General features: G+C 46.7%; 1 pseudogene; it reads left to right on the forward strand.

Annotated features, from left to right (window-relative positions):
- The window catches only part of LOC134911291 (tyrosine-protein phosphatase non-receptor type 9-like), a 298,012-nt pseudogene that overhangs the window by 244,500 nt on the left and 28,798 nt on the right, over nt 1-24,714 (forward strand).

A 24,714-nucleotide genomic window follows, 5' to 3' on the forward strand; every position in this document is an offset into this window, starting at 1 on the left:
CCAACTGGGTCGTTTCCTACATTTCCTGAAAACAGGACTGTCTATGGGCCTAAAATTAGGGTCCATTAAGGTTCAAATTTCGGCCCTGTCGAATTTCTTCCAGAAAGAACTGGCTTTAGTGCCTGACGTTCAGATGTTTGTAAAAGGGGTACTGCATATACAGCCTCCTTTTGTGCCCCAGTGGCACCTTGGGATCTCAATGTTGTTTTGAGTTTCCTAAAGTCACATTGGTTTGAACCACTCACCACTGTGGACTTAGCATCGTCACCTTCCATGTGAGATATTTTATTAGCCCTGGCTTCAGCCAGGCGTGTGTCAGAATTGGCGGCTTTATCATATATAAAGCCCTTACTTAATTTTTCATTCTGACAGGGCAGAATTGAGGACTCGTCCTCAATTTCTCCTTAAGGTGTTTTCTGTTTTTCACATGAACCAACCTATTGTGGTACCTGCGGGTACTAGGGACTTGGAGGACTCCAAGTTACTTGACGTTGTCAGGGCCCTGAAAAATATGTTTCCAGGAAGGCTGGAGTCAGAAAATCTGACTCGCTGTTTAGCCTGTATGCACCCAACAAGATGGGTGCTCCTGCTTCTAAGCAGACGATTGCTCGCTGGATTTGTAATACAATTCAGTTTACACATTCTGTGGCAGGCCTGCCACAGCCAAAATCGGTAAAAGCCCATTCCAAAAGGAAGGGGGCTCATCTTGGGCGACTGCCCGAGGGGTCTCGGCTTTACAACTTTGCCGAGCAGTTACTTGGTCAGGGGAAAACACGTTTGCTAAATTCTACAAATTTGATACCCTGGCTGAGGAGGACATGGAGTTCTCTCATTCGGTGCTGCAGGGTCATCCGCACTCTCCCGCCCGTTTGGGAGCTTTGGTATAATCCCCATGGTCCTGACGGAGTCCCCAGCATCCACTAGGACGTCAGAGAAAATAAGATTTTACTTACCGATAAATCTATTTCTCGTAGTCCGTAGTGGATGCTGGGCGCCCATCCCAAGTGCGGATTGTCTGCAATACTTGTACATAGTTATTGTTACAAAAATCGGGTTATTCTTGTTGTGAGCCATCTTTTCAGAGGCTCCTTCGTTGTTATCATACTGTTAACTGGGTTCAGATCACAGGTTGTACGGTGTGATTGGTGTGGCTGGTATGAGTCTTACCCGGGATTCAATATCCTTCCTTATTATGCACGCTCGTCCGGGCACAGTATCCTAACTGAGGCTTGGAGGAGGGTCATAGGGGGAGGAGCCAGTGCACACCACCTGATCCTAAAGCTTTTATTATTGTGCCCTGTCTCCTGCGGAGCCGCTATATCCCCATGGTCCTGACGGAGTCCCCAGCATCCACTACGGACTACGAGAAATAGATTTATCGGTAAGTAAAATCTTATTTTCCTTCTCACACTCCACACTCTCTTTTCAAGTTAAGTTTGTAGTTTCCACTGTGCTACACTCATTTTCTGTTCCAGCTGCTTGCTTACTTTGCTTTGTGCAAATAAAGTTATGTTTTGAAGGCACCGCTGTGTGTGTGTGTGCTTACACATCATGAATAGGTTGGCCAGTCCCGGGCCATTTTATCAATCCCGAGTATCGGGATTGAAAAAAAGTCAATCCCAGGATACTTGGAATTGGGTTGAAGACCTGCCCACACAAATACTCACCATTGTGGGTGAGAACCGGGCTGGTGAGATGCGAGGTGCATTCCTGGCGGCGTAGGCGACTGTCATCAAATTCCCCATCATGGGTGGGAGGGTGGGTGGGGGTGGCTGGAGTTAGACTGCACAGCGTCACCTCTGACATCATGTCACGCTTTGCTGTACACACAGCAGGGGGAGGAGGGAGTCGGGCATCATCTGAGCCTCCTGCTCAACGCTGCCCGGCATTGAAAAAAAAAAACCCCAAAAAAAAACCAATGAGGCAGGTAAATCCCGCAATCTTTGGGATTGGAGCTTCCAATCCCGCTATTGAATCCCACCCATTTTTTTGCCTAAATCCAGGGATCCCGCCAATCCCGATACCGGGATTTGCCTCCCTAATCAGGGAATAAGCTAGTTTGCTTTGCTTGTACCAATTCAGTAGGAGAGGGATGTGTGTGAATGGGAGGGGGGTTACATAACTACTGTACCTTTTAGATAAATAACGTGGGAATTGTTTTAAAATAATGGGTTATTGGTATATTTGCTAAGCTTCTCTCCTTGTTTAGGCATAGTTGTTAGAACTGCAGAACAAAAGTAAAAGACAGCATGTTGGTAAATGAACATAGACATCCCATTGAAGCCTAATTTACTTATACAAACCAATTGCTCAGTTTAACAAATGATTGTTTTATAGGTTTATTGAAATAGTTGGAAAAAAATGGATGTGCAATGTTTAGTGTAAACAACAAATGCTCCCTAGTTTCTTACACAAAAACAGATAGTAATGTAGCATAAATACTAAGCCAATAACTCAACTGAAGCTCAGTGCAGCGCCATCGTATGCCAAGGGAGTTTATTTGCTTGTTTTGTTTTTTTTACTAGGACCCTTGCCAAAAACATTTGATGATTTCTGGCGGATGGTGTGGGAACAGAAAGTCTTAATAATTGTGATGACGACAAGGTAACATCTCACAATTTAATTTATAGTAGAGATTATTATTCTAAAAGTGCTCAAACCATACCTTGTGTATATATGCGCGTGTGTGTGTATGTATATATATACAGGTTGAGTATCCCATATCCAAATATTCCGAAATACGGACTTTTTTGTGCGAGAGTAAGATAGTGAAACCTTTGTTTTCTGATGGCTCAATGTACACAAACTTTGTTTAATACACAAAGTTATTAAAAATATTGTATTAAATGACCTTCAGGCTGTGTGTATAAGGTGTATATGAAACATTAATGAATTGTGTGAATGTACACACACTTTGTTTAATGCACAAATTTATAAAAATATTGGCTAAAATTACCTTCAGGCTGTGTGTATATGGTGTATATGAAACATAAATGTATTCTGTGCTTAGATTTAGGTCCCATCACCATGATATCTCAGTATGGTATGCAATTATTCCAAAATACGGAAAAATCCCAAATCCAAAATACCTCTGGTCCCAAGCATTTTGGATAAGGGATACTCAACCTGTGTGTGTGTATATATATATATATATATATATATATATATATATATTCTTATGGTTTGAAAGTCAATTTGGGGAAAAAAATGATATAACTGTTTTTTGTTTTGTTTGTTTTTTAAATTGTTGAGCCTTAAGTCTTTGCTCAATGTCTTTCTGGTACTTACCTGATTAGTGAGTACTAGGTATGTCATTGCACAACCACAAACACATGAGGCATACTCAGAAACTGCTAGATTTCTTTCTTATATATTGGTGTTAGTACCAGCCTCACCTTTTCATCAATCTTAATCTTTTACTTAAAATTTTTAATGAGGAGCCAGTGTTTTCGATCATTCTATGATTCCACTATTTTATGGGGATGACAAATATGATTGTTGTACACTGTCCTGGACTACTTAAAAGACAACTAAATTAATTTCCCCAGAGCTTGGACCTTCTAAAGACTTGTGATAATGTTGATATTATCTTAAACCATAAAGCTATACCTTTAAACACACTTTTACCATGGAGCCGCTGCGGCCGCTAGACTTAATATGCACTCTGCGTACTTTGTACGCTATTTGCGTACAGAGTCCCGTACCTTGTACGGACTTAGCGTACAAACGCTGCGCTGGGGGTACAAAGTACACACAGCGCGCACACACCCAGAGATATACTTTAAACCTTAGTAGTAATGCAATGAAATTATATTACACCTTAAACCTTATGCAGCAATGCAATGCAATGATGTTACACCTTAAACCTTATACAATTAGGTAATGTAATACACTTTAAACCCTAGCAGGGAAAAGAGGACACAACACCGATTTGTAGTTAAAACTGGGTTTCCGACACCACAGAGTATATATCTGGAAGGGGGTTAACAATACAATTTATACACTACAATACAACAGAGTAAATGGCTACAGTCAATGTACATACGTGAGAATATTCGCATGCGCTTCCTGGTCCAGTCCTCCGCTAATCAGGTAGATAGCGTTAAGAGTCTTCTGACCGGCCAGGCAGCAACAGGCTTTTTAAACACTACTTCCAAAAGCAATACAATGGATACTGTAATCCCTTTGTCCATTGGACACATGGATGCATCTTTACATTACAGGAGAGGTCATAGGTTGATTTGAAAAGGTGGGCGATGTCTTTCTCAACTGCTCTTGTGGGTGGTCTCCTTTGGATTCCCGCCGCATACATACGGTTTATATCTATATTCTACTTCTGCACATAACTATATGCAGGAAAATGCGATCTTCCTCTAACCAACACCGGAATGTTACCCTTAAAATACCCTACAGCTGGATACCAGACACCACCTTATAACCTTAGTCTGTCCCTTCCTATCATGCAAAGGCGAATCCCTTAGTCCTGCAATCATTTAAACTGTTGATACTTGCTGATGTGGTGCAGGGGGGCTATGTGTACAATGTGCACTATTTGGATTTAATATGTAATGTTTTGATAACCCTCTATGTGCTCACAAACTCCGCCGTAAATACCCATACCACGCGCAGGACCGACCATACGCAAATTGCGGATATGTGCACGCACGGCGGAGCAAGTGCACGCGCAGCGGCCATGTGTGTGTTGTTAGTACGCGCTGTGTGTACTACAATATTTCTCTGACGTCCTAGTGGATGCTGGGAACTCCGTAAGGACCATGGGGAATAGACGGCTCCGCAGGAGACTGGGCACATCTAAAGAAAGATTTAGGACTATCTGGTGTGCACTGGCTCCTCCCCCTATGACCCTCCTCCAAGCCTCAGTTAGATTTCTGTGCCCGGCCGAGCTGGATGCACACTAGGGGCTCTCCTGAGCTCCTAGAAAGAAAGTATAGTTTAGGTTTTTTATTTTACAGTGAGACCTGCTGGCAACAGGCTCACTGCACCGAGGGACTAAGGGGAGAAGAAGCGAACCTACCTAAGTGGTGGTAGCTTGGGCTTCTTAGGCTACTGGACACCATTAGCTCCAGAGGGATCGAACACAGGACCCGACCTCGTCGTCCGTTCCCGGAGCCGCGCCGCCGTCCCCCTTACAGAGCCAGAAGCAAGAAGGTCCGGAAAATCGGCGGCTGAAGACTTCTGTCTTCTCCAAGGTAGCGCACAGCACTTTAGCTGTGCGCCATTGCTCCTCATGCACACCACACACTGCGGTCACTGATGGGTGCAGGGCGCTGGGGGGGGGCCCTGAGCAGCAATAAATAGCACCTTGGCTGGCAAACTGACACCATTTCTCTAACGTCCTAGTGGATGCTGGGGACTCCGTCAGGACCATGGGGAATAGCGGGCTCCGCAGGAGACAGGGCACATCTAAAAAAGCTTTTAGGTCACATGGTGTGTACTGGCTCCTCCCCCTATGACCCTCCTCCAAGCCTCAGTTAGGTTTTTGTGCCCGTCCGAGAAGGGTGCAATCTAGGTGGCTCTCTTAAAGAGCTGTTTAGAAAAGTTTTTTTTTAGGTTTCATTCAGTGATTCCTGCTGGCAACAGGATCACTGCAACGAGGGACTTAGGGGAGAGATCTCCAACTCACCTGCGTGCAGGATGGATTGGGATCTTAGGCTACTGGACACTGAGCTCCAGAGGGAGTCGGAACACAGGTCAGCCTGGGGTTCGTCCCGGAGCCGCGCCGCCGATCCCCCTTACAGACGCTGAAGAAGACGGCAGAACGGAGGTCCGGAAACAGGCGGCAGAAGACTTCACAGTCTTCATGAAGGTAGCGCACAGCACTGCAGCTGTGCGCCATTGTTGTCACACGGCTCACTGACCTAGTCACGGAGGGTGCAGGGCGCTGCTGGGGGCGCCCTGGGCAGCAATATAAGTACCTTATTGGCAAAATAAATACATCACATATAGCCATTAAGGCTATATGTATGTATTTTAACCCAGGCCAGTTCTTAAAAACCGGGAGAAAAAACCCGCCGAAAAGGGGGCGGAGCTTATTCTCCTCAGCACACAGCGCCATTTTCCCTCACAGAAAGGCTGAGGGGAAGGCTCCCATGCTCTCCCCTGCACTGCACTACAGAAACAGGGTTAAAACAGAGAGGGGGGGCACTGATTTGGCGATATAAATATATATTAAATGCTATAAGGGAGGAACACTTTTATAAAGGTTGTCCCTGTATAATTATAGCATTTTGGTGTGTGCTGGCAAACTCTCCCTCTGTCTCCCCAAAGGGCTAGTGGGTCCTGTCCTCTATCAGAGCATTCCCTGTGTGGGTGCTGTATGTCGGTACGTGTGTGTCGACATGTATGAGAAAAATGTTGGTGAGGAGGCGGAGCAAATTGCCTGTAATGGTGATGTCACTCTCTAGGGAGTCGACACCGGAATGGATGGCTTACTTGTGGAAGTACGTGATCATGTCAACACGCTGCGAGCCGGTTGACGACATGAGACGACCGGCAAACAAATTAGTACCTGTCCAGGCGTCTCAGACACCGTCAGGGGCTTGTAAAAACGCCCATTTACCTCACGGACACTGACTCCAGTGTCGACGGTGAAGAAACAAACGTATTTTCCTTTAGGGCCACACGTTACATGTTAAGGGCAATGAAGGAGGTGTTACATATTTCTGATACTACAAGTACCACAAATAAGGGTATTTTGTAGGGTGTGAATAATCTACTTGTAGTTTTGCCTGAATCAGATAAATTAAATGAAGTGTGTGATGATACGTGGGGTTCCTCCGATAGAAAGTTATGGGCGGTATACCCTTTCCCGCCAGAAGTAAGGGCGAGTTGGGAAACACACCTTAGGGTGGATAAGGCGCTCACACGCTTATAAAACAAGTGGCGTTACCGTCTCCAGATACGGCCGCCCTCAAGGAGCCAGCTGATAGGAAGCTGAAAAATAGCCTAAGAAGTATATACACACATACTGGTGTTATACTGTGACCAGCAATCGCCTCAGACTGGATGTGCAGCGCTGAGGGGGCTTGGTCGGATTTCCTGACTGAAAATTTTGATACCCTTGACAGGGACAAGATTTTATTGTCTATAGAGCATTTTAAGGATGCATTTCTATATATGCGTGATGCGCAGAGGGATATTTGCATTCTGGCATCAAGAGTAAATGTGATGTCCATATCTGCCAGACGAAGACACGACAGTGGTCAGGTGAGGCAGATTCCAGACGGCACATGGAAGTATTGCCGTATAAAGGGGCGGTCCATCGGACCTGGTGGCCATGGCAACAGCTGAAAAATCCACCTTTTGTTCCCCGAGTCACATCTCAGCAGAAAAGGACACAGTCTTTTCAGTCTCAGTCCTTTCGTCCCCATACGGGCAGGCGGGCAAAGGCCAGTCATATCTGCCCAGGGGTAGAGGAACGGGAAGAAGACTGCAGCAAGCAGCCCATTCCCAGGAACAGAAGCCCTTCACAGCTTCTGCCAAGTCCGCAGCATGACGCTGGGGCAGTACAAGCGGACTCAGGTGCGGTAGGGGGTCATCTCAAGAGTTTCAGCACGCAGTGGGCTCACTCGCAAGGGGACTCCTGGATCCTACATGTAGTATCCCAGGTGTACATTGGAAATTCGAGACGTCTCTTCCTCACAAGTTCCGGAAGTCTGTTTTACCAACGTCTACCTCCGACAGGGAGGCAGTATTGGAAACAATTCACAGGCTGTATTCCCAGCAGGTGATAATCAAAGTACCCCTCCTACAACAAGGGAGGGGGTATTATTCCACACTATATTGTGGTACTGAAGCCAAACGGCTCGGTGAGATCTGAAATATTTGAACACTTACATACAAGCGTTCAAATCAAGATGGAGTCACTCAGAGCAGTGATAGCGAACCAGGAAGAAGGGGACGAGATGGTGTCACTGGATATCAGGGACATTTACCTACATGTCCAAATTTGCCCTTCTCACCAAGGGTACTTCAGGTTCGTGGTACAGAACTGTCACTATCAGTTCAGACGCTGCCGTTTGGATTGTCCACGGCGCCCCGGGTCTTTACCAAGGTAATGGCCGAAATGATGATTCTTCTTAAAAGAAACTTGGACGCTTTCCTGATAAGGGCAAGGTCCAGAGAACAGTTGGAGGTCGGAGTAGCACTATCTTTAATAGTTCTACGACAGCACGAGTGGATTTTAAATATTCCAAAATCGTAGCTTTTCCGAGGACACGTCTACTGTTCCTAGGGATGATTCTGGACACAGTCCAGAAAAAGGTGTTTCTCCCAGAGGAGAAAGCCAGGGAGTTATCCGAGCTAATCGGGATCCTCCTAAAACCAGGAAAAGTGTCAGTGCTTCATTGCACAAGAGTCCTGGTAAAAAATGGTGGCTTATTACGAAGCAATTCCATTCGGCAGATTTCACGCAAGAACTCTTCAGTGGGATCTGCTGGACAAATGGTCCGGATCGCATCTTCAGATGCATCAGCGGATAACCCTATATCCAAGGACAAGGGTGTCTCTCCTGTGGTGATTACAGAATGCTCATCTTCTAGAGGGCCACAGATTCAGCATTCAGGATTGGATGCTGGTGACCACGGAGGCCAGCCTGAGAGGCTGGGGAGCAGTCACACAGGGAAAAAATTTCCAGGAAAGTGTGATCAAGTCTGGAGAATTCTCTCCACATAGATAGAGCTAAGAGCAAAATTATAAGGCTCTAAACTTAGCAAGACCTCTGCTTCAAGGTCAGCCGGTATTGATCCAGTGGGATAACATCACGGCAGTCGCCCACGTAAACAGAAACGGCGACACAAGAAGCTGGAGGGCAGTGAAAAAACTGCAAGGATTTTTCGCTAGGCGGAAAATCATGTGATAGCACTGTCAGCAGTGTTCTCTCCGGGAGTGGACGACTGGGAAGCAGACTTCCTCAGCAGGCATGACCTCCACCTGGGAGAGTGGGAACTTCATAGGGAAGTTTTTCCGCATGATTGTGAGCCATTGGCAAAGACCAAAGGTGGAAATGATGGCGTCCCGCCCGAACAAAAAACGGGACAGGTATTGCGCCAGGTCATGAGACCTTCAGGCGATAGCTGTGGATGTCCTAGTAACACCGTGGGTGTAACAGTCGGTGTATGTGTTCCCTCCTCTGCTTCTCATAACCAAGGTATTGAGAATTATAAGATATAGAGGAGTATGAACTATACTCGTGACTCCGGATTGGCCAAGAGGGACTTGGTACCCGGAACTTCAAGAGATGCTCACAGAGGACTAAGGGCCTGGGGAGCTAAGAAGGGACTTGCTTCAGCAGGTACCATGTCTATTCCAAGACTTACCGCGGCTGCGTTTGACGGCATGGTGGTTGAATGCCGGATCCTGAAGGAAAAAGGCATTCCATAAGAGGTCATACCTACCCTGGTCAAAGCCAGGAAGGAGGTGACCGCACAACGTCATCACCACAGGTGGTAAAAATATGTTGCGTGGGTGAGGCCAGGAAGGCCCCACGAAGAAAATTCAACTAGGTCGAATTCTACTCTTCCTGAAAACAGGAGTGTTTTGAGCCTAAAATTGGGGTTCTTTAAGGTTTTAAGTTTCGGCCCTGTAGAATTTCTTCCGAAAAGAATTGACTTCAGTTCCTGAAGTCCAGATTGTCAAGGGAGTATTGCATATACACCCCTTTTTGTGCCTCTAGTGGCACCGTGGGATCTCAACATAGTGTTGGGATTCCTTAAAATCATATTGGTTTGAACCGCTCAAATCTGTGGATTTGAAATATATCACATGGAAAGTGAACATGCTGTTGACCAATATCTCACATGGACAGTGACCATGCTGTTGGTCCTGGCCTCGGCCAGGCGATTGTCAGAATGGGCGGCTTTGTCTTACAAGAGACCATATTTAAATTTCCATTCGGACAGGGCAGAGCTGGGACTCGTCTCCAGTTTTCTTCCTAAGGGGGTGTCAGGTTTTTCACCTGAAACAACCTATTATGGTGCCTGCGGCTTCTAGGGACTTGGAGGACTCCAGGTTAATAGACGTTGTCAGGACCCTAAAAATATATATATATATATATATATATATATATATATATATATAGTTTAGGACGGCTGGAGTCAGAAAGTCTGACTTGCTGTTTATATTGTATGCACCCAACAATATGGGTGCTCCTGCGTCTAAACAGACGATTGCACGTTGGATCTGTAGCACAATCCAACTTGCACATTCTGTGGCAGGCGTGCCACAGCCTAAATCTGTAAAGGCCCACTCCACTAGGAAAGTGGGCGCATCTTGGGCGGCTGCCCGAGGGGTCTCGGCATTACAACTTTGCCGAGCAGCTACGTGGTCAGGGGAGAACACGTTTGTAAAATTTTACAAATTTGATACTCTGGCTAAGGAGGACCTGGAGTTCTCTCATTCGGTGCTGCAGAGTCATCCGCACTCTCCCGCCCGTTTGGGAGCTTTGGTATAATCCCCATGGTCCTGACGGAGTCCCCAGCATCCACTAGGACGTTAGAGAAAATAAGAATTTACTTACCGATAATTCTATTTCTCGTAGTCCGTAGTGGATGCTGGGCGCCCATCCCAAGTGCGGATTGTCTGCAATGCTTGTACATAGTTATTGTTACAAAAATCGGGTTATTCTTGTTGTGAGCCATCTTTTCAGAGGCTTCTTCGTTTTGTTATCATACTGTTAACTGGGTTCAGATCACAAGTGGTACGGTGTGATTGGTGTGGCTGGTATGAGTCTTACCCGGGATTCAAGATCCTTCCTTATTGTGTACGCTCGTCCGGGCACAGTACCTAACTGAGGCTTGGAGGAGGGTCATAGGGGGAGGAGCCAGTACACACCATGTGACCTAAAAGCTTTTTTAGATGTGCCCTGTCTCCTGCGGAGCCCGCTATTCCCCATGGTCCTGACGGAGTCCCCAGCATCCACTACGGACTACGAGAAATAGAATTATCGGTAAGTAAATTCTTATTATATAGCCCCAGGGGCTATATAGGTGTATATTAACCCCTGCCAGAATTATTAAAATAGCGGGAGAAAGCCTGCCGAAAAAGGGGCGGAGCCATCTCCCTCAGCACACTGGCGCCATTTTCCCTCACAGCTCAGCTGGAAGGATCGCTCCCTGGCTCTCCCCTGCAGTCCTGCACTACAGAAAGGGTTAAAAAGAGAGGGGGGCACAAAAATTAGGCGCAGTATATTATAATAATGCAGCTATAAGGGAAAACACTCTCTATAGGTGATATCCCTGTGATATATAGCGCTCTGGTGTGTGCTGGCATACTCTCCCTCTGTCTCCCCAAAGGGCTTTGTTGGGTCCTGTCCTCTGTCAGAGCATTCCCTGTGTGTGTGTGCTGTGTGTCGGTACTGCTGTGTCGACATGTATGATGAGGAAAATGATGTGGAGGCGGAGCAAATGCCTGTGAATGTGATGTCACCCCCTGCGGGGTCGACACCTGTGTGGATGGACTTATGGAAGGTGTCAAATCCTTACACAAAAGGTTTGACGACATAGGACAGCCGGCTACTCAGCTTGTGCCTGTTCCAGCGTCTCAAATGTCATCAGGGGCTTTAAAACGCCCACTACCTCAGGTGACAGACACAGATGTCGACACGGATACCGACTCCAGTGTTGACGACGATGAAACTAGTGTACCCTCCAATAGGTCCACCCGTTACATGATTGAGGCAATGAAAAATGTATTACACATTTCTGATAATACCCCTGGTACCACAAAAAAGGGTATTATGTTTGGTGAGAAAAAACTACCTGTAGTTTTTTCCTGCATCTGAGAAATTAATATGAGGTGTGTGAGGAAGCGTGGACTTCCCCCGATAAGAAATTGATCATTTCTAAGCAGCGTACTCTTTTCCGCCAGAGGATAGGTCACGTTGGGAAATACCCCCTAGGGTAGATAAAGCGCTGACACGCTTATTAAAAAAGGTGGCACTACCGTCTCCGGATACGGCCGCCCTAAAGGAACCTGCTGATAGAAAGCAGGAAACTACCCTTAAAGCTATATACACACACACGGGCATTATATTGAGACCAGCTATTGCCTCGGCATGGAGGTGCAGTGCGGCAGCTGCGTGGTCAGATTCCCTGTCGGATAATACTATGGATAGGGACAATATTTTGCTGACAATAGAGCATATAAAAGACGCTGTCTTATACATGCGTGATGCACAGAGGGATATTTGCCGGCTGGCATCACAAATAAGCGCTATGTAAAAGCGATGCCGATTCAAAACGGCACATGGAAGTTTTGCCCTATAAGGGGGTGGAACTGTTTGGGGATGGTCTTTCAGACCTCGTTTCCACAGCTACTGCTGGGAAATCAAACTGGTTGCCACAAGCTACCCCACAGCAAAAGAAAGCACTGTATTATCAGGTACAGTCCTTTCGGCCCCAGAAAAGTAAGAGGGCTGGAGGCTCATCTTTTCTGCCAAGAGGAAAAGGTAGAGGGAAAAAGCTGCAGCACACAGCTAGTTCCCAAGAGCAGAAGTCCTCCCCTGCGTCCGGTAAGTCCACAGCATGATGCTGGGACTGCTCAGGCGGACCCGGGTAAGGTGGGGGCCCGTCTCAAAAATTTCAGCGCACAGTGTGCTCTCTCACAGGCGGATCCCGGGGTTCTTCAAACAGTATCTCAGGGGTACAGGCTGGAATTCGAGACGTCTCCCCCCCGCCGTTTCCTAAAATCTGCCTTACCGGCAACTCCCTCTGCCAGGGAGGCAGTGTGGTGGTTATCTAAAAACTGTATTCACTGCAAGTGATTGTCAAGGTACCCCTCCTTCAACAAGGAAAGGGTTACTATTCCACAATGTTTGTGGTACCGAAACCGGAAGGTTCGGTGAGACCCATATTAAATTTAAAATCCTTGAACACATATATCAAAAGATTCAAGTTCAAGATGGAATCGCTCAGGGCGGTTATTGCGAACCTGGACGAGGGGGATTACAGGGTCTCTCTGGACATCAAGGATGCTTACCTGCATGTCCCCATTTACCCTCCTCACCAGGAGTACCTCAGGTTTGTGGTACAGGACTGTCACTATCAGTTCCAGACGCTGCCGTTTGGGTTATCCACGGCACCGAGGGTCTTTACCAAGGTAATGGCCGACATGATGATACTCCTTCGCAAGAAGGGAGTTTTTAATTATCCCGTACTTGGACGATCTCCTGATAAAGGCGAGGTCCAAGGAACAGTTGGTAGTGGGGGTAGCACTTTCTCGGGAAGTGCTGCAACAGCACGGCTGGATTCTCAATATTCCAAAGTCACAGCTGGTCCCGACGACACGTCTTCTGTTCCTGGGAATTATTCTGGACACAGACCAGAAAAAAGTGTTTCTTCCAGTGGAAAAAGCCGAGGAGTTGTCATCTCTAGTCAGAGACCTCCTAAAACCGGGACAGGTGTCGGTACATCAATGCACACGAGTCCTGGGAAAAATGGTAGCTTCGTACGAAGCAATTCCATTGTTGCTTGGTGTGAGGCCAGGAAGGCCCCAACGGAGGATTTTCAACTGGGTCGATTCCTGCATTTCCTGCAAGCAGGGGTGACGTTGGGCCTCAAATTGGGGTCCATTAAGGTCCAGATTTCGGCCCTGTCGATTTTCTTCCAGAAAGAACTGGCTTCACTGCCTGAAGTTCAGACTTTTGTCAAAGGAGTTCTGCATATTCAGCCTCCTTTTGTTCCCCCAGTGGCACCTTGGGATCTCAATGTGGTTTTGGAGTTCCTGAAATCACATTGGTTTGAACCACTTAAGACTGTGGATTTGAAATATCTCACGTGGAAAGTGGTCATGCTGTTGGCCCTGGCTTCGGCCAGGCGTGTCAGAATTGGCGGCTTTGTCCTATAAAAGCCCTTATCTGATTTTCCATATGGATAGGGCAGAGTTGAGGACTCGTCCTCAGTTTCTCCCGAAGGTGGTATCAGCGTTTCACTTGAACCAGCCTATTGTGGTGCCTGCGGCTACTAGGGACTTGGAGGATTCCAAGTTACTGGACGTAGTCAGGGCCCTGAAAATTTATGTTTCCAGGACGGCTGGAGTCAGGAAAACTGACTCGCTGTTTATCCTGTATGCACCCAACAAACTGGGTGCTCCTGCTTCTAAGCAGACTATCGCGCGCTGGATTTGTAGCACTATTCAGCTGGCGCATTCTGCGGTGGGACTACCGCAGCCTAAATCTGTAAAAGCCCATTCCACAAGGAAGGTGGGCTCATCTTGGGCAGCTGCCCGAGGGGTCTCGGCTTTACAACTTTGCCGAGCTGCTACTTGGTCAGGGGCAAACACGTTTGCAAATTTCTATAAATTTGATACCCTGGCTGAGGAGGACCTGGAGTTCTCTCATTCGGTGCTGCAGAGTCATCTGCACTCTCCCGCCCGTTTGGGAGCTTTGGTATAATCCCCATGGTCCTTACAGAGTTCCCAGCATCCACTAGGACGTCAGAGAAAATAAGAATTTACTCACCGGTAATTCTATTTCTCGTAGTCCGTAGTGGATGCTGGGCGCCCATCCCAAGTGCGGATTGTCTGCAATACTTGTAAATAGTTATTGTTACACAAATCGGGTTGTTATTGCGAGCCATCTTTTCAGAGGCTCCTTTTGTTATCATACTGTTAACCGGGGTTCCTATCACGAGTTATACGGTGTGATTGGTGTGGCTGGTTATGAGTCTTACCCGGGATTCAAAATTCTTCCTTATTGTGTCAGCTCTTCCGGGCACAGTGTCCTAACTGAGGCTTGGAGGAGGGTCATAGGGGGAGGAGCCAGTGCACACCAGATGGTCCTAAATCTTTCTTTAGATGTGCCCAGTCTCCTGCGGAGCCGTCTATTCCCCATGGTCCTTACGGAGTTCCCAGCATCCACTACGGACTACGAGAAATAGAATTACCGGTGAGTAAATTCTTATTTTTTCGACTTTGACACTTGCTACAAATGTGTTTCTGTGAGCATGTGACAGAGAGAATAGACCACGTCACATGCTTTTATGTCAGGTGTTGCAGTTTGATGTTATCAGCAAAAAGTCTGATAAAATGTCAAGTTGTGATTGTACCACTTGTAAAACCCAGTCTTCTCTTTTTTTCCAACATGTGGGTGTTTTAATCTTGTGTTTTTTAATACATTTTTTCATTTTGTTTTAAAAAAAAATTTTGTTATCAAGAGTGATTGAAAGAGGGCGAATAAAATGTGGACAGTATTGGCCCCTTGAAGTTGGGAGAAGTGAAGATTCTGGGCACTTTGTTATCAGGAACATTCACATAGATCTTTTCCAAGACTTCAAGCTAACCCACTTGGATCTATATGATAAACAGGTACATTATTCAATCTTTCCTGTAGAGATTATTTGACACGTCGTTACCCTGTCTCCAGTTCACTTGGATGTGCATGTATAGAAGCAATGTTGGTATGTAAAAGTCGGTGTCTTCAAATACTAACCCTATAAATCAGTGGTTCTCAACCGCGGTCCTCCAGTACCCCCAACAGTTCATGTTTTCCAGGTCTCCTCACAGGATTGCAAGCAAAATAATTTGCTCCACCTGTGGGTCTTTTAATGTGTCAGTGAGTAATGAATACACCTGTGCACCAGCTAGAACTGTTGGGGGTACTTGAGGACCGAGGTTGAGAACCACTGCTGTAAATAACTCCTGTACAGATACTGTGAGGCTTGTTGGGATCCTGTCTCTTAAATCAGGGGCTGGAGAACCTGTGGCCCTCCAGCTGCTGTTGAACTACAAATCCCAGCATGCCCTGCAACAGTTTTAGCATGGCCAAATAGCAAAACTGTTTCAGGGCATGCTGATATGTTTAGTTCAACAACAGCTGGAGGGCCAAAGGTTTCCCACACCTGTCTTAGATCATATAGTTCACAGTATTATTGCTGCTGTAGAGCAGAGAAGGCCATAATTGATTTATCAACCCTTTTTTCATAGCAGTTAATTATTATAGAGCGCTTTACAGAGAATATTTAGTCATTCACATCTGTCCCTGCTGCAGTAAAGTGTACAATCCTATAGCCATACAGGTGGACTTGTACTAGGGTTATAATAGAGAATATCTGACTACCAGGAGGAAACCCACACAAATGGGTCATTTCACATCAAATCACCCCCCCAAAACTTAAATGTCCACCACCCATCTCAGACTTTTTTAAAAAAAAAATTCTTAAGGCCCATACACACGTGCCGATAATATATAGCGACGTTGCTCATTTTCCGCCCTCCCTGAGCGACGTTGCTCATTTTCCGCCCTCCCTGAGCGACGTTGCTCATTTTCCGCCCTCCCTGAGCGACGTTGCTCATTTTCCGCCCTCCCTGAGCGACGTTGCTCATTTTCCGCCCTCCCTGAGCGACGTTGCTCATTTCCCCCCCTCCCTGAGCGACGTTGCTCATTTCCCCCCCTCCCTGAGCGACGTTGCTCATTTCCCCCCCTCCCTGAGCGACGTTGCTCATTTCCCCCCCTCCCTGAGCGACGTTGCTCATTTCCCCCCCTCCCTGAGCGACGTTGCTCATTTCCCCCCTCCCTGAGCGACGTTGCTCATTTCCCCCCTCCCTGAGCGAAGTTGCTCATTTTCCCCCTCCCTGAGCGACGTTGCTCATTTAATCGGCAAGTGTGTATGCCGCCAGCGACGACCGATGCGCGGCCCCGTGGGTCGACAACGATCGTTGCTGTTGCCAGTGCATGCATGCAGGATCTGGACTGTCGTCACGACCTGCATGCACGGCTGGCGGAGGCGTGGCGTCACTGAGCGATATGAGCGGTTATGTCGCTCAGTGTGTACAGTCGGCGGCCGGCCCGGGAGGGGGAAACATTAGACGACGTCGCTCACAGAGCAACATCGTCTAATGTGTACGAACCATTAGTTAAGAGAGGATGTCAAAACAACTATTTCTGCCAAATATCTCGACTGTCTGACAGTTTGTTTATTAAATATTGATTCTTCAATTTATTTAAATATTTACTAATCGCTGCACCTTTATCCAGTTTATTTGAAGTATCATGGGTGTTTATTAAGGAATCACCATGAAATTTACTTTATCTGCTTTACATTTCGAGTTACGGTAAAAACGCTCGGTTTTTAAAAAGAGAGAAAGAAAGAAAGACTTAAAAACGCTAGGTTCAATCAGCATTAGATATTCCATTTTTTTTTATGTGCTTAACAAAGGTATACATTACTACTGCACCAAAAATCAGTATGGTACTCTGTTTCATAGAGGAGAAAAAGAAGAAGAAAAAAAAAAAGTTGACGTTCAATTTACTGTTGTACCGCATACATAATTAACACAAGAAATCATGAAATTTAAAAACTTCAGCATATCTTGAGTCCCTAATTTATTAAATTTCACAGAATACATGGTAAAACAATCAATGTAAAACATCAGGTACAGCAGTTTTACAAAGATGATAAACTTCTCGGATGTGCCCTGGAAAGAAAGTCTGTTTCTGTAAAAGTTCCAGGAGGAAAAAGAATTCACAAACAGAAAAGGCTACTCCTAGTAAACTTGAAAGAGCTTTCTATTGCTTTCAAATACTGTTTTCCAGACATTTAAGTTGGATTGTCTAAGGTTTGTTCCTTACGACCTGCATGGTGTGTTAGTGTTGTGGCAAGAGGTATGCATACTGTGTGTGTTTGAGAAACTCACCAAAACGTAAAAAATTATTGGTTGCTGGTCTACCGCTAAAGATGGACTACAAAGGCCCAACTGAAATCCTTCAGTCTAAAAAAACTTGTATGCTTCATTGGTGTGATAAATTTCCAGGTCTGAAAGCACTTCAGAAAATAGTTAAAAAACCTTTTCATAATAGTGACTTTGATGATGAAGACGCAATTGTTTATAAGCAGTGGGTCCACACTGACCAAAGTAAATTGGTTACAATCACTAGTACTGTGGAACAATTCCGCAAAGTTATTTGTAGTGCTGTTGATGATGCAACAGCCCATCTGTATACAGCAAAGTCGCAAGCTGAATACCTACGTCAGTTGAAGGAAACCATTCGCCCAGAAACACAAGCTATGTGTTACTAGATTTTGCAGAAAATTATTCATGTGTGTGTCAGGATGCAATTCAATGATTCCACTGGGACACTTCGCAAGCAACACTTCACCCATTTGCTGTATGCAGATATGCTGTGATGCGTGCGCACGGAATACGCATCGCGGCATAGTGCGAATGCACTCTGCTGTGACTGATCACAGCCGGCATTCGCTCCATAGGCTTCCATTGGCGTGCATACGTGTGCATTAGCAGGCACACTTGCCGTGGGGCAACGATTAGCGTGGCTACATCTGTTTTTTAGGCAACATGATTGTGTGACACTTTAAACTGTGTGTCTGTGTGTTATTAGCGATACCTGTGACCATGTAGCCATATATGTGCATGCCTTCATTACGGTAGTTATGAAACACTTAGCGGAACTATTACTAAAATTGGAGTATGTTTACTACTTTAGCGATGCTGCTAGTAAACGTCTAGCCACAAGACCAGTTTGCAAGCAGTGGAAACTCATCACATCTTGACACCTTTTGACCTGTATAGCTGGGCTGATGAAAAGATACATGGCATAAAGTTTTTCTACGTGTCACAAAATAAAATACAAGACTGCAAAACCAAGCTGCATAGCTGTCTAGAAACCGCAAAGACTGTGGTAGGAACACTTGCTCATCACCAATTTCAGCCTGTTAGTTATGCTGAACTACACATATTCTGATCATCAGACGACATGAAGACAGCAGGAACCTCAGTTTGGGGAGTATCCAAGTACAGGCGAAAATACTTTGGGCGATTTTTCCCGATGTTCACTTATTTTTTTTTTTTACAGGCTATCCAATTTGGTCACCTGTAAAAAACAAAACAAAAATAACATTATCTCCCAAAAACACACAGGTTCAGTGAAACCTGTGTGTTTTTGGTGATAGCAGCCCCATTTCCGTGGATTTGGTTTCGCCTGCCTGAGGCAGGTGAAACAAAATCCCTGATATGCCGGCGGGACAATTAGCTGCGTTAATTTACAGTGGCTATTTGCATAACCCCTTTAGTTTCACTATGACCAGTCACAACAAATGTAGACAAAAGTGATCTGCAACCTGGAACATACATAGCAGCAGTGTACAATGGGTGGTCTTCAGTTTGCCGGCTGTCGGGATCCCGGCACACAGTATGCCGGAATCCGGACAGCCGGCATACCGACACTTTTTATCTCCCTTTTGGGGGTCCACGACCCCCCTGAAGGGAGAATAGGCGCCACCGTGCCCGCAGCGTGGCGAGCGCAGCGAGCCCGCAAGGGGCTCATTTGCGCTCGCCACGCTGTCGTTATGCCGGCGGTCGGGATTCTGGCGCCGGTATGCTGGTCGCCGGCATACAATACTACACCCGTGTACAATAACATCTGGTACATTGGTATATTATAGACAAACAAAGAGGAGGAAGGGGGGTGCAAATCCCCACCCCCAAATTCCCTTCCGCACACTGAAAATTACCTGTAACCATCCCTGAATCTATCTGGTAATAAAATTCAGAGAATTTGTCACAAATGTTTGCAAACACATGTTTAAGCTGCTGGCCACTTCACGGCTTCTCTGATACAGCAGTCCTAACTACTTAATAGCAGTGCCCACATTGGGCCATGTAATTTGTCACAGTACGCCTCATGATAAAGGTCAATACTAAAACATTTCCAGACAGAGAGCTAACTTACCAGGGAGCCACCCCCAGGATCTCCCATTGGCACTACAAGGAACAGCATGCCTTCCAAATGCTGCTCCCATTCAATGCCTCATGCTCACAAGCAGACAAACAATTTGGAAGCTGCTCAATCATACCTGGAGATAATTATATATCAGGTGCTGGAAGGGGGAGGGGTCATAGACAGACAAACAAAGAGGAGGAAGGGGGGTGCAAATCCCCACCCCCAAATTCCCTTCCGCACACTGAAAATTACCTGTAACCATCCCTGAATCTATCTGGTAATAAAATTCAGAGAATTTGTCACAAATGTTTGCAAACACATGTTTAAGCTGCTGGCCACTTCACGGCTTCTCTGATACAGCAGTCCTAACTACTTAATAGCAGTGCCCACATTGGGCCATGTAATTTGTCACAGTACGCCTCATGATAAAGGTCAATACTAAAACATTTCCAGACAGAGAGCTAACTTACCAGGGAGCCACCCCCAGGATCTCCCATTGGCACTACAAGGAACAGCATGCCTTCCAAATGCTGCTCCCATTCAATGCCTCATGCTCACAAGCAGACAAACAATTTGGAAGCTGCTCAATCATACCTGGAGATAATTATATATCAGGTGCTGGAAGGGGGAGGGGTCATAGACAGACAAACAAAGAGGAGGAAGGGGGGTGCAAATCCCCACCCCCAAATTCCCTTCCGCACACTGAAAATTACCTGTAACCATCCCTGAATCTATCTGGTAATAAAATTCAGAGAATTTGTCACAAATGTTTGCAAACACATGTTTAAGCTGCTGGCCACTTCACGGCTTCTCTGATACAGCAGTCCTAACTACTTAATAGCAGTGCCCACATTGGGCCATGTAATTTGTCACAGTACGCCTCATGATAAAGGTCAATACTAAAACATTTCCAGACAGAGAGCTAACTTACCAGGGAGCCACCCCCAGGATCTCCCATTGGCACTACAAGGAACAGCATGCCTTCCAAATGCTGCTCCCATTCAATGCCTCATGCTCACAAGCAGACAAACAATTTGGAAGCTGCTCAATCATACCTGGAGATAATTATATATCAGGTGCTGGAAGGGGGAGGGGTCATAGACAGACAAACAAAGAGGAGGAAGGGGGGTGCAAATCCCCACCCCCAAATTCCCTTCCGCACACTGAAAATTACCTGTAACCATCCCTGAATCTATCTGGTAATAAAATTCAGAGAATTTGTCACAAATGTTTGCAAACACATGTTTAAGCTGCTGGCCACTTCACGGCTTCTCTGATACAGCAGTCCTAACTACTTAATAGCAGTGCCCACATTGGGCCATGTAATTTGTCACAGTACGCCTCATGATAAAGGTCAATACTAAAACATTTCCAGACAGAGAGCTAACTTACCAGGGAGCCACCCCCAGGATCTCCCATTGGCACTACAAGGAACAGCATGCCTTCCAAATGCTGCTCCCATTCAATGCCTCATGCTCAAAGCAGACAAACAATTTGGAAGCTGCTCAATCATACCTGGAGATAATTATATATCAGGTGCTGGTATATTATTCAATGTAATGAGGAGGAACAAGTTGTGCTGGTACAATTCATGAAACAAAACAAATCAACAAATGTGTTGTCCTGGCCTTCAGTGTTTTGTTCCTTTTTCTCTGACGTCCTAAGTGGATGCTGGGACTCCGTAAGGACCATGGGGGATTAGCGGCTCCGCAGGAGACTGGGCACAACTAAAGACAGCTTTAGGACTACCTGGTGTGCACTGGCTCCTCCCACTAAGACCCTCCTCCAGACCTCAGTTAGATTCTTGTGCCCGGCTGAGCTGGATGCACACTAGGGGCTCTCCTGAGCTCCTAGAAAGAAAGTATATTTTAGGTTTTTTATTTTACAGTGAGATCTGCTGACAACAGACTCACTGCAGCGAGGGACTAAGGGGAGAAGAAGCGAACCTACCTAACTGGTGGTAGCTTGGGCTTCTTAGGCTACTGGACACCATTAGCTCCAGAGGGATCGACCGCATGGAACCGGCCATTGATGTTCGGTCCCGGAGCCGCGCCGCCGGCCCCCTTACAGAGCCAGAAGCAAGAAGTGTTCCGGAAAATCGGCGGCAGAAGACTTCAGTCTTCACCAAGGTAGCGCACAGCACTGCAGCTGTGCGCCATTGCTCCTCATGCACACCTCACACTCCGGTCACTAATGGGTGCAGGGCGCTGGGGGGGGGCGCCCTGAGCAGCAATATAAACACCTTGCCTGGCAAAATCATCACAATATATAGCCCCAAAGGCTATATATGTGATAAATACCCCTGCCAGAATCCATAAAAAAGCGGGAGAAAAGTCCGCGAAAAAGGGGCGGGGCTATCTCCCTCAGCACACTGGCGCCATTTTCTCTTCACAGTGCAGCTGGAAGACAGCTCCCCAGGCTCTCCCCTGTAGTTTTCAGGCTCAAAGGGTTAAAAAGAGAGGGGGGGCACTAAATTTAGGCGCAATATTGTTTATACAAGCAGCTATTGGGGGAAAAATCACTCATAGTGTTAATCCCTGCATTATATAGCGCTCTGGTGTGTGCTGGCATACTCTCTCTCTGTCTCCCCAAAGGACTTTGTGGGGTCCTGTCCTCAGTCAGAGCATTCCCTGTGTGTGTGTGTGTGCTGTGTGTCGGTACGGCTGTGTCGACATGTGGGATGAGGAAGGTTACGTGGAGGTGGAGCAGAGGCCGATAAATGGGATGTCGCCCCCTGTGGGGCTGACACCAGAGTGGATGGATAGGTGGAAGGTATTAACCGACAATGTCAACTCCTTACATAGAAGGCTGGATGACGTAAAACAGCTGTGGGACAACCGGCTTCTCAGCCCGCGCCTACCCAGGCGTCTCAAAGGCCATCAGGGGCTCAAAAAAGCGCCCGTTACCTCAGATGGCAGACACAGATGTCGACACGGAGTCTGACTCCAGTGTCGACGAGGTTGAGACATATACACAATCCACTAGGAACATCCGTTACATGATCTCGGCAATGAAAAATGTGTTACGCATTTCTGACATGAACCCAAGTACCACATAAAAAGGGTTTTTATTTTTGGGGAGAAAAAGCAGCCAGTGTTTTGTTCCCCCATCAGATGAATGAATGAAGTGTGTAAAGTAGCGTGGGTTCCCCCGATAAGAAACTGGTAATTTCTAAAAAGTTACTGATGGCGTACCCTTTCCCGCCAGAGGATAGGTCACGTTGGGAGATATCCCTTAGGGTGGATAAGGCGCTCACACGTTTGTCAAAAAAGGTGGCACTGCCGTCTTAGGATACGGCCACCTTGAAGGAGCCTGCTGATAAAAAGCAGGAGGCTATCCTGAAGTCTGTATATACACACTCAGGTTCTATACTGAGACCTGCAATTGCCTCAGCATAAATAGTGCTGCTGCAGCGTGGTCTGATACCCAGTCAGATAATATTAATACTCTAAGACAGGGATAATAGTTTGCTAACATAGAGCATATTAAAGACGTCGTCTTAGATATAAAGGATGCACAGAGGGATATTTGCCGGCTGGCATCCAGAATTAATGCAATGTCCATTCTGCCAGGAGGGTATTAGAAACCCGGCAGTGGACAGGTGATGCTGCCTATAAAAGGCACATGGAGATTCTGCCTTATAAGGGTGAGGAATTGTTTGGGGATGGTCTCTGGGACCTCGTATCCACAGCAACAGCTGGGAAGAAATTTTTTTACCTCAGGTTTCCTCACAGCCTAAGAAAGCACTGTATTTTCAGGTACAGTCCTTTCGGCTTCAGAAAAGCAAGCGGGTCAAAGGCGCTTCCTTTCTGCACAGAGACAAGGGAAGAAGGAAAAAGCTGCACCAGCAGCCAGTTCCCAGGATCAAAAATCTTCCCCCGCTTCCTCTGAGTCCACCGCATGACGTTGGGGCTCCACAGGTGGAGACAGGTGCGGTAGGGGCGCGTCTCGGGAACTTAAGGGACCAGTGGGCTTGCCCACAGGTGGATCCCTAGGTTCTGCAAATAGTATCACAGGGATACAGGCTGGAGTTCGAGGCGACTCCCCCTCGCCGTTACCTCACATCAGCCTTGCCTGCTGCCCTCGGAGAAAGGTAGTACTGGCGGCAATTCACAAGCTGTACTTCCAGCAGGTGAAATCAAGGTACCCCTCCTTCAACAAGGCCGGGGTTACTATTCCAAAATGTTGTGGTACCGAAACCAGACGGTTCGGTGGGACCCATTCTAAAATTGAAAGCCTTGAACACTTATATACGAAGGTTCAAGTTCAAAATGGAATCGCTCAGGGCGATTATTGCAAGCCTGGAGAATTTCATGGTATCACTGGACATCAAGGATGCTTACCTGCATGTCCCTATTTACCCTCTTCACCAGGAGTACCTCAAAATTGTGGTACAGGATTGTCATTACCAATTCCAGACGTTGCCGTTGGTCTGTCCCCGGCACCAAGGTATTTACCAAGGTAATGGCCGAAATAATTATCCCGTACTTGGACGATCTCCTTATAAAGGCGAGGTCCAGGGAGCAGTTGTTCGTCGGAGTAGCACTATCTCGGGAAGTGCTACAACAGCACGGCTGGATTCTGAATATTCCAAAGTCGCAGCTGGTTCCTACGACGCGTCTACTGTTCCTGGGTATGGTTCTGGACACAGAACAGGATAAAAAGGGTTTCTCCCGGAAGAGAAGTCCAAGGAGTTGTCTCTAGACAGAGACCTCCTAATACGTTACAGGTGTCGATGCATCAATGCACGCGAGCCCTGGGAAGGATGGTAGCTTCTTACGAAGAAATTCCATTCGCCAGGTCCCATGCAAGGATTTTCCAGTGGGATCTGTTGGACAAGTGGTCCGGGTCGCATCTTCAGATGCATCGGCGGATAACCCTGTCTCCAAGGGCCAGGGTGTCGCTGTTGTGGTGGCTGCAGAGTGCTCATCTTCTAGGGGGCCTGCAGATTCGGCATACAGGACTGGGTCCTGGTGACCACGGATGCCAGCCTTCGAGGCTGGGGGGCAGTCACACAGGGA

Source organism: Pseudophryne corroboree, chromosome 1, assembly GCF_028390025.1.
Source record: "Pseudophryne corroboree isolate aPseCor3 chromosome 1, aPseCor3.hap2, whole genome shotgun sequence".
Lineage (NCBI taxonomy): Eukaryota > Metazoa > Chordata > Amphibia > Anura > Myobatrachidae > Pseudophryne > Pseudophryne corroboree.